General features: G+C 43.9%; 1 long non-coding RNA gene across 1 annotated transcript in view; it reads left to right on the top strand.

Moving 5' to 3' along the window:
• Positions 1–1,606: 1,606 nt before the first annotated feature.
• LOC122556948 (uncharacterized) overlaps positions 1,607–10,173 on the top strand; it is a 113,837-nt gene continuing 105,270 nt past the window's right edge. The window contains exon 1 of the long non-coding RNA XR_006313719.2: positions 1,607–1,834. This is a non-coding gene — a long non-coding RNA (uncharacterized LOC122556948). The remainder of the gene's footprint in view (positions 1,835–10,173) is intronic.

Here is a 10,173-nt window from a genome sequence, read left to right as displayed (position 1 = left end):
TGTGGCTGTACAGTACATTGGTTAAGCCACTGTTTGAATATTGCGTGCAATTCTGGTCTCCTTCCTATCGGAAGGATGTTGTGAAACTTGGAAGGGTTCACAAAAGATTTACAAGGATGTTGCCAGGGTTGGAGGATTTGAACTATAGGGAGAGGCTGAACAGGCTGGGGCTGTTTTCCCTGGAGTGTCGGAGGCTGAGGGGTGACCTTATAGAGGTTTACAAAATTATGAGGGGCATGGATAGGATAAATAGACAAAATCTTTTCCTTGAGGTCGGGGAGTCCAGAACTAGAGGGCATAGGTTTAGGGTGAGAGGGGAAAGATACAAAAGAGACCTATGGGGGAACTTTTTCATACAGAGGGTCTATGGAATGAGCTGCCAGAGGAAGTGGTGGAGGCTGGTACAGTTACAGCATTTAAAAGGCATTTGGATGGGTACATGAATAGGAAGGGTTTAGAGGGAAGTGGGCCAGGTGCTGGCAGGTGGGACTGGGTTGGGTTGGGATATCTGGTCGGCATGGATGAGCTGGACCGAAGGGTCTGTTTCCATCTGTACATCTCTATGACTCTAAGACGTCTGTCTTTATTTTCTGATCTTCAGTGAGATTGAGGGTGGAATATATTTTTTGATACAATTTCTTCCCAACTGTGATGGAAGTGTAATGAATTGTACATATTCCAGTTTGCTCAATAAATCATTGCATAATTCCGCCGTCGAATTCCTATTTGTTTTCTTACATCTGCAACAGGAGCTGCAGCCGTTTTCTCTTCAGCAGCTTTTTCACTGTGACCTGCTTTTCTTTTACAGTAGCAGCTCACATTTCTCTACATGAGCTTGATATTTCAGCTCCGGACACTGTCTGGCACTGCGCTTTGAGTGTCCAACCCAACAGCACGTTCAACGCAAGAACTTTTGGAAAGTGAAACTTAAGTCATCTATGTCTTTGTGGAAGAGGTCACCTGAATAAAACAAACTGAAGAGGGAGCGGTTAGCCGAAAGCTAGTGTGCTTCCAATTAAACCTGTTGGACTATAACCTGGTGTTGTGTGATTTTTAATTTAAAACAAACTAACTCAGACATTTGGACAGGATTGAATCCAAAGGGACAGCAGCGGTTAAAGAAGGCACCTCAACTCTACCTTTTTCATCACAATAAGAGATGGGGCAATTAATATTGGCCTCACCATCAATGCCCACATCCTGTGAAATAACCAATAAAGCAATTAATAGTGACTCAAGATGCTTGTGTTTTTACCAGCTTCACACATTCATAATACGTCTGTGCTTAAGAAACATTAAAATCTACAGAAGATGGTGCTTATGTTATACCAGATGGACAGGTAAGTAGATTTGAATTAACATTCAGCTCACTACAGAACCAGCCACTGAATAGATTTAGGGTCCAACGTAATTTTATCAGAGTCTGCTGGAGGGGATATGTCTCACAGGATTCCAATACGTGACTGCACCAGACACTCAGCAACAGACAACATCTTCCGAGTAAAATCACTCTGAGCGATAAACTATGTGCATATCTGATTAAAACAAGGGACTCTACATGTCGTCTCAGTGCCTAATGTCTCTCTGCCACCCCCCAGGATGGAATGGGGCCTGATAGGCTGTTCAGCATCTCACGTGGTCTCTCCTGCCACCACCCTGGGGAGTGACTGCACAGTGAACTGTTCAGAACTAATGAATGAAATAATCAGTGCATTTGGAGAGAGCTCTATGAGGTGGCTACGAGGGATGGAGAGAGATAATCTGTGAGTCTCTTCTGTGCTCTGTGTTCCAGAGTTAACAATCTGTTTGAGCAACATCATTTATTCAAGATCATGTAAGTTTTTAACAAAAATAATCAAAGGGTCAAAATATCAGTTCATGATAGTGTGTATTTGTGTTCTGTTCATGAGCGACAGACAGTTGAAATTTACCAGCATATTTATTATATATAATATAACCTTTAACTCTCTCCTGTCCTAGCATGACTCTACATGGATCTTCCCCTCATTTCAATTATTGATTGTATTGAATTGAAATTGTGCAAATCAAATCTCTCTACCATTTATTTAAATTGCTTAATTCAAAATGACTGGATGGTTTAACTTGTATTTGTGTGAAAATTACTTTGAATTGAGAGTCAGCTGTATTTACAATGTGCCATTACAATGGTTTATGATTGCCATTTACTGGTGTTCAAAATGTGTTGGGACTAATTCTGGATTTGTAGCAGTGAATGATTTCTGGGACAGAATGCTGACTATAATGGAAACTGTAATTATAACATAAACACACCTAAGATCTCCCCTCTTTAGGGGTTTGTTGTACGTATGATTCTAATTTTAGCTTGAAACCAGATTGCAATATTGCAAATCTACAAATGACAACTCATTTCTAACGTTCTTTGGGACACGAACTGAAAGGAAGCAGGAGGTTTAAGTGGAATTGCTATGCCTTTGTTCAGTTTAGGAATACTATTTCTGAATGAGGAGGAAGTTGCTTTTGGAAAATCTTTATGCAACAGTGGCTAGGCTGAAGCTAAAAGCTTTGCCCTTTCTTCATGTCAGTCAGGAGCACAGCTGATTATAAAGAACAGCCTGCACCCTTGCAGGGTTTCACAAACCAACATAAAACATAGTGTATACCTGATTTGGTTGTAGACAGACTGAGCTAGAAGATGTAAGGATGGAATGAAATGTTCTGAGATCCAGTAGTTTAAAGAAGAGATAATCTGTCAAGTTTTATTTCCAGTCCTCCACAACCCCCTTATCAAATCCCCTTTGCTGGTTCAGAGATTACGTATATGGGTGGCTCACCAGTAACACTCTCTCTTCTGAGTCATGTTGGATCCACTCCAGAAACACAGAATCCAACGAAGACTTCGATGGGGGAGTGCTGGAGTGGAAGAAGCTCTGCATTTTGAACATGGTCTTAATTTGAGGCTCCAGCTGCCATATCAGTGAAGAAAATGTTCCCAAAGAGTTGTCCTGCACCAACAGTTATCACTGACGGAGGTTATCAGATGATGATCACATTGCAGTTTCTTGCGATTCCATTTTGCACAAATCAATTGCTTTGTTCCCCAAAATATTGGCAACACGTTTTCAGGAGGGACGTGAAACTCTTTTGAACATTCCAAGATTAGGAAAGCCATGATGTGGAGGTACCGGAGTTGGACTGGGATGGGCAAAGCCAGAAGTCACATGACACCAGATTATAGTCCAGCAGGTTTTTATTTCAAATCACAAGCTTTTGGAGTCTTCAGCTGACGAAGAAGCAGCGCTCTGAAAGCTTGTGATTTCAAATCAACCTGTTGGACTATAACCTGGTGTCGTGTGACTTCTGACTTTGAAGATTAGGAAAAGTATTATGTAAACAATTCCTCTGAGTAAATCTTCAGTGTATGCTTCATAATATCCCCAAATGGTTGTTATCTGGTTTTGTATAAACATTTCAAACAATATTTCACGGACTATGAGTGTTTTGTCCCCTCAGCGAGATAATTATTAGATGGACCCCAGGAGCTGTTGGGCTTATTATCTGTAAAATCCTGAAATGTAGCATTGAGTCCAAAGCCGAAGGGAGGTCATGGATTTTAACCAGATGATTAGTGCAACTCAAAGGTTCAGCTCTAGGAAGCCAACAGAGCTTACAGTGTCAGGTCACATTACCAGCAGGATGTGAGCCACCATGGGGTAAGGGGGGAGGGAATCAATGGGAGTCAATGTTTCTGACCAGGAGCTGCTGGTGTACAGGGTTTCAGGCATTAATACAATTCAAGGCTTTGCATTACAGAACAAAGAAGGTTTACCAGGATGCTGCCTGGACTGGAGGGCTTGTCTTACGAAGAGAGGTTGACTAAGCTCAGGCTTGTCTCGCTGGAGAGAAGGAGGAAGAGAGGTGATCTGATTGAGGTGTACAAGGTAATGAGAGGCATGGATAGAGTCAACAGCCAGAGACTTTTCCCCAGGGCAGGATTGACTGGCATGAGGGGTCATAGTTTTAAGATATTAGGAGAAAGGTATAGAAGAGACGTCAGAAGTAGGTTCTTTACGCAGAGAGTTGTGAATGCATGGAATGCATTGCCAGTGGTGGTGGTGGAGGCAGAGTCATTAGGGACATTTAAGCGACTGCTGGACATGCACATGGATAGCAGTGAATTGAAGGGTGCGTAGGTTAGGTTTTTTTTTAAGATTAGGAATAATCCTCGGACAACATCGTGGGCCGAAGGGCCTGTTCTGTTCTGTGCTGTACTTTTCTATGTTCTATGTTCTGTGTTCTATGTTCCAGAACAGCACTTACCAACTTCATCCAGAAACCAAAGACAGCAAGCAGATCACCAAGAATGAGGAAATCTAGGGGTGGGAGACAAATTAAAATCGGAAGTTCAAATCAAAATGATGTGCAGGACTCAGGGACCAATGGGAGTCAGACTTTAAGGTTCAGGGCCCCAATGGGAGTCCGGGTTTGAAGTTCAGGGACCAAATGGGAGACAGAGTTTGAGGTTCAGGGGACCAGTGGGAGTCAGAGGCTGAGGTTCAAGGACCGAATGGGAGTCAGAGTTTGAAGTTCAGGAACCCAATGGGAGTCAGAGTTTGAGGTTCAGGGGCCCAATGGGAGTCAGAGTTTGAGGTTCAGGGACCCAATGGGAGTCAGAGTTTGAAGTTCAGGGACCCAACGGGAGTCAGAGTTTGAGGTTCAGGGACCCAATGGGAGTCAGAGTTTGAGGTTCAGGGACCCAATGGGAGTCAGAGTTTGAGGTTCAGGGACCCAATGGGAGTCAGAGTTTGAAGTTCAGGGACCCAATGGGAGTCAGAGTTTGAGGTTCAGGGACCCAATGGGAGTCAGAATCTGAAGTTCAGGGGCCCAATGGGAATCAGAGTTTGAAGTTCAGGGACCCAATGGGAGTCAGAATCTGAAGTTCAGGGGCCCAATGGGAATCAGAGTTTGTGTTCCAGGGGCCCAATGGGAATCAGAGTTTGTGTTCCAGGTGCCCAATGGGAGTCAGGGTTTGAGGTTCAGGGGCCCAATGGGAGTCAGGGTTTGAAGTTCATGGGATCAATGGGAGTGGGGAATATTTTATACTCACTTGTGGGACTGGTCAGCATTTATTGCCTGTCCCTAGTTGCCCTTGAGAAGGGGATTATGAGCTGAGCCTCAGAGCACCAATGGGAGTTAAAGATTAAAGAATGATAGTGAGCCATTAAGGCCCAAGAGACAAATGAGAGTGAGGATCAAGGTAATATTCCACTGATATGAGAAACAATGTGATGATTTTGCTATTTGCTGCTATGCAGACAATTTAAAATGGCTGCCGAAGTTAATTTCTCCTGCTTTATTTCAACAGTTCGATAATATTTCTGAAAGCTATTTCGAAGCCCCAAACATTCATTTACTTTTAGATCTGTTACTATTCTGACAGTTGTTTCGTCACTTCTTTTCCATAATTTACAATGGATATTATATCCACTAAATCCTCCCAATTTAAGGACCTTATTTTCCCATTTTTCTTCTCCATGCATTGGGTTTTACATTCTGCTGCCGAAGCGTTTGAAGGTGGAGGTGATGGGGAAGTTAGGAAGGGGGGTAATCCTGTGGTTGCCGAGCAACCAGGAAGTATTTTACCCACAGTGGGGCGAAGGCATAACCATTCCACATGGGAAACCCAGTGGCTTTAATTGCCCAGGTTGGTTGGTTTGCTTCTTCATTCATTCACTCTGTAGCTTTTCGAGTACAGGAGCAGGGACGTGTTGTTGCAGTTATCCAGGGCCTTGGTGAGGCCACACCTAGAATATTGTGCGCAGTTTTGGTCTCCTTTTCTAAGGAAGGATGCTCTTGCTCTTGAGGGAGTACAGCAAAGGTTTCCCAGGCTGATTCCGGGGATGGAGGGACTGACGTATAGGAGAGATTGACTGGGTCAGGATTGTTTTTACTAGGGTTCAGACAGGTGGGGTGGGGGCGGTGGAATCTCATAGAGACCTTTAAAATTCAAACAGGACTAGGCAGGGTAGATGCAGGGAGGGTGTTCCCCGTGATGGGTGTGTCCAGAACCAGGGGTCACACTCTGAGGATTTGGGGTGGACCATTTAGGACAGAGATGAGGAGACATTTCTTCACCCAAAGCGTGGTGACCCTGTGGAATTCATGACCACAGGAAGTAGTTGATGTAAAACATTGAATGTATTCAAGGCTCGGAATAGTAATTGGGGAAATGGGATCAAAGGTCATGGGGAGAAAGCCAGTTTAGGCCATTGAGTAGGGCACCCAGCCATAATCATGATGAATGGAGGAGCAGGCTTCAAGGGCCGAATGGTCTCGTCCTGCTCCTATATTCTGTGTTTCTATGTTTAACTGCCCAGGAGGCTGCTGTCAGATGGAGGCAGTCCCCTCAGGTCATCAAGAGCAACCACTGCAAAGGGTCATTCCCCTGACCTTGAGCCACAACCCATGTCCAATTGAAATGCCGGCTCATTCTAAAAAGAGGAGGAAGAAGCCTTAAAGCAATTGCTGGGAGGTAGCTTTCAGGACCGTGTATGTGTTTATCCGAACATTTTAGCTGAAACGTGTACAGAAGCGGTCCTTTAAAATCCAGCCCATGTTCTCTTGCGGGTTGCTTCTCTTGCTATGGTTCCCCGCACTCTTGGTCCTTTCTCGTTTTCATTCCTACCTGAGGTTCACTAGTGAATGCCGACATGATAGTTGGATGTAGAATGACCCAGGCTGAACCCATTCTCACTCGACCTCCGGCCATATATATTTTACCTCAGGAACTGGTGGACAGCAGACAGAAGTGGGATATCTTCCCCAACACCACCCCTCCTCCTGTAAAACAAGGGCAGTGAATCATCAGCCCTCCGTACCTTCAACTTGTTACCAAGATCAGCTAAAACAGCATAACTGCTACCCCTGAGACCATCACCTCTGCTCAGCTCAGCGCTACAAAACCATTACATTGATTTTGTTTCATTCGTATTATTTCTGAGGCCATTCAAGGCTGCATCAAATTGCCACATCACAATTGTGCCATTGATATGCTTTTTGTTGTACTCCGATAAAACATTGAGCAGTTCCGAAGGGAAAGGTAATTGAAAAAAAAGTAGATAAAATAGTATTAAAGGCAACATGGATGCAACATTGACTTAAGGGGAATAATAAGACAGTGAAAGTGCTGGGCTGAGGTAAGTTTATTGTGCACGATAGCCCCAGTTTTACAAAGACAACTCTCCTTGGTTATATTGATGACCTGGACTTAAAGGTCAGGTCGAGTGAACAAAAGAACATGACTTTAAATTCTGCAGATCGCACAAAACTTAGCAAGTCACACTGTCTGTTCTGATATAATGAGAGAGTTCCATTCAGATTAGATTCCCTACAGTGTGGAAACAGGCCCTTCGGCCCAACAAGTCCACACTGACCCTCCGGAGAGTAACCCACCCAGACCCATTCCTCTACATTTACCCCTGATGAATCTACCTAACACTACTGACAATTTTAGCAAGGCTAATTCACCTAACCTGCACATCTTTGGATTGTGGGAGGAAGCCGGAGCACCCACATTCCCATGCGATCCCATAATATAAGAAAATCCCATAACAGCAACACCTTTTAACCAATGGAGCTGGAATGTCATTATAGCCAGTAAGGGATGTTCCTGTTCTACAAGTAATGGTCTAAATTCTTCAATCACATTATAGCTAATTTGCATTGGAGAAATACGTGTTATAGCAGAACCGACTGTAGTTACAAACTTCATGGACAGCCTATAAAGTAGACAGAGAGATCACACGTTAAATTTAACAAAGTGAATTGATGCTTTAAAGAAAAAAGAATGTGAGAGAATATATAGACACGGTACAATTTTGGACAGAGTGCAAGAGCACAAAGAGGTTATGTACACCAATCTTTGAACTCAGAAGGGCAAGCTGACAGTGCTGCTCAAAAAAGCACGCCCCGTTCCCACTTCATAAACGACGGCTTTGAGTGTAAAAGCAAGGACATTTCACTGAACCTTGAAAAGTTACTACAGGCCACAGCTAAAGGCTGTATCAAATTCAGTGCGTGATACCAATCAAGGATTTAGGATCAAATCAGGTTGAAGTCAGGGACTAAAGACCAGGGAATAAGATATGAAGGCAGAAAAGGTACAGAGAACCTTTATGAGAATGGCAGGAAGTCTTGGGAGCATGATTGCTCCCTTCAGAGAGAGATTTGATCAAGTTGCTAAAGCCACAAAAAGCCCGATAGAGTAATTTAAGAGAAATTATTTCTACGGCCGTTTTCGTTGGAGTTTTGAAGAATAAGAGGTGCTGTTATTAAAAAATATAAGGTCCTGAGAGGACCTAATAGGGCAAATGCTGGGATAATATTTCCATTTGAGCGAGAGGTAGCAATTTAAAGATAAGAGGAGATGAGATGGAGATGAAAACTGTTTATTATTTCTTTCAGTGATTCATAACTTTGTGGAATTCCCCACGGAGCATTGAGTCTGGATCATTGAATTTATTCATGGCTGAGTAAGATTTCTGAGAGACAAGAGAGTCAAGGGTTATGTGGTTAGGAAGACAGGAAAATGACTAAACCAAATCGGCCATGATCTTAGGGAATGTTGGAACCAACTGGAAGGACCAAATGGGAGAAAGTGAGGACCGCAGATGCTGGAGATCAGAGTCAAGAGTGCGGTGCTGGAAAAGCACAGCAGGTCAGGCAGCATCCGAGGAGCAGGACAAACAACATTTCAGGCCCTTCATCGGGAATGATGCAGGGCTTATTCAAAGTTTGTGAGAAGATTTGTAGATCGGGCGCTCGTTGTTGTGGTTCTGTTCGCCGAGCTGGGAATTTGTGTTGCAGACGTTTCGTCCCCTGTCTAGGTGACATCCTCAGTGCTTGGTAGCCTCCTGTGAAGCGTTTCTGTGATGTTTCCTCCGGGTTTATGCCCGAAACGTTGACTCTCCTGCTTCCCCTGAAGGGCCAAATGGCCAACTGCTACTCCTAAGACCCGCATTACATTGTTCCAACGGCTGAAGGATTAGTAACTACAGGACACAGGCTTTTAATGGCATTTGGTAAAAGAAACAGAGGCAATCTGAAGAAAGAAACTTGCAGTCTAGATTGCAATGGATGGTAGTAACAGATTCAATAATTTTTAAAAGGGAATTGAATAGACACTTTGAAGGAGAAAGAATTTGTTGATCAGTGGGGAAATGGCAAGGAAGTCAAATTAATTAGATAACTCTTTGAAAAGCCCAACATGAACCGAATGAGCCAAGTGATCTCGTTCTGTGTTGTATCATTCTAGGATGCGGTACAGGTAGAAGATCCATTATCCGAAATTATCCATTATCGGAACCAGCTGTTTCTCGGAATTCAGAATTTTCTGGTTTTCAGAATGTGACAGTTTAATGGTGGAATTTTAAAAAAGTCTTACAGGAGAAGCAGGCTTCTAACTAAGAACATGCTTGGCCACGCATCCCCACTCCCCCCACCACCCCCCCACGTCACATGGGAGTGACATGCAATGAGTGGGGGTTGACTTGGGTTAACTGTTTGCTCCCCAAACAGCCTCGTTAATGAGACAAAAACCTTTGGATTTCGGAGCTTTTCGGTTTTTGGATGTTTGAATAAAGGATCTTCTGCCTGTATTTTTTTTCTTTCTTTATCCATTCATGGGATGAGGGTGTCTCTGGCTCGGGACAGCATTTACTGCTCATCCCTAATTGCCCAATGGGCAGATGAGACTCCACCGCGTTACTGAGGGTCAGAGGCACATGTAGGCCAGACCAGGTAAGGATGGCAGTTTCCTTCCCTAATGGACATTAGTGACCCAGATGGGCTTTTCCGACAATGGATTCATGCTCATCACTAGATTCTTAATTCCAGGCATTTATTGAATCCAAATATCCACCGGGCAGCACGGTGGCTCAGTGGTTAGCACTGCTGCCTAATAGCACCAGGGACCTAGGTTCAATTCCAGCCTCGGGCGACTGTCTGTGTGGAGTTAGCACATTCTCCCTGTGTCTGCGTGAGTTTGCTCCGGGTGCTCTGATTTCCTCCCAGAGTCCAAAGATGTTCAGGTCTGGTGAATTGGCCATGCTAAATTGCCCACAGTGTCCAGGGGTGTGCATTAGTCAGGGGTAAATGCAGAATAACAGGGGAATGTATTTGGGCATGTTACTCCTC

Source organism: Chiloscyllium plagiosum, unplaced genomic scaffold, assembly GCF_037043375.1.
Source record: "Chiloscyllium plagiosum isolate Xiang-an unplaced genomic scaffold, Cpla_swu_hap1 HiC_scaffold_16, whole genome shotgun sequence".
Lineage (NCBI taxonomy): Eukaryota > Metazoa > Chordata > Chondrichthyes > Orectolobiformes > Hemiscylliidae > Chiloscyllium > Chiloscyllium plagiosum.
This window is presented reverse-complemented; position numbering and strand designations above follow the sequence as displayed.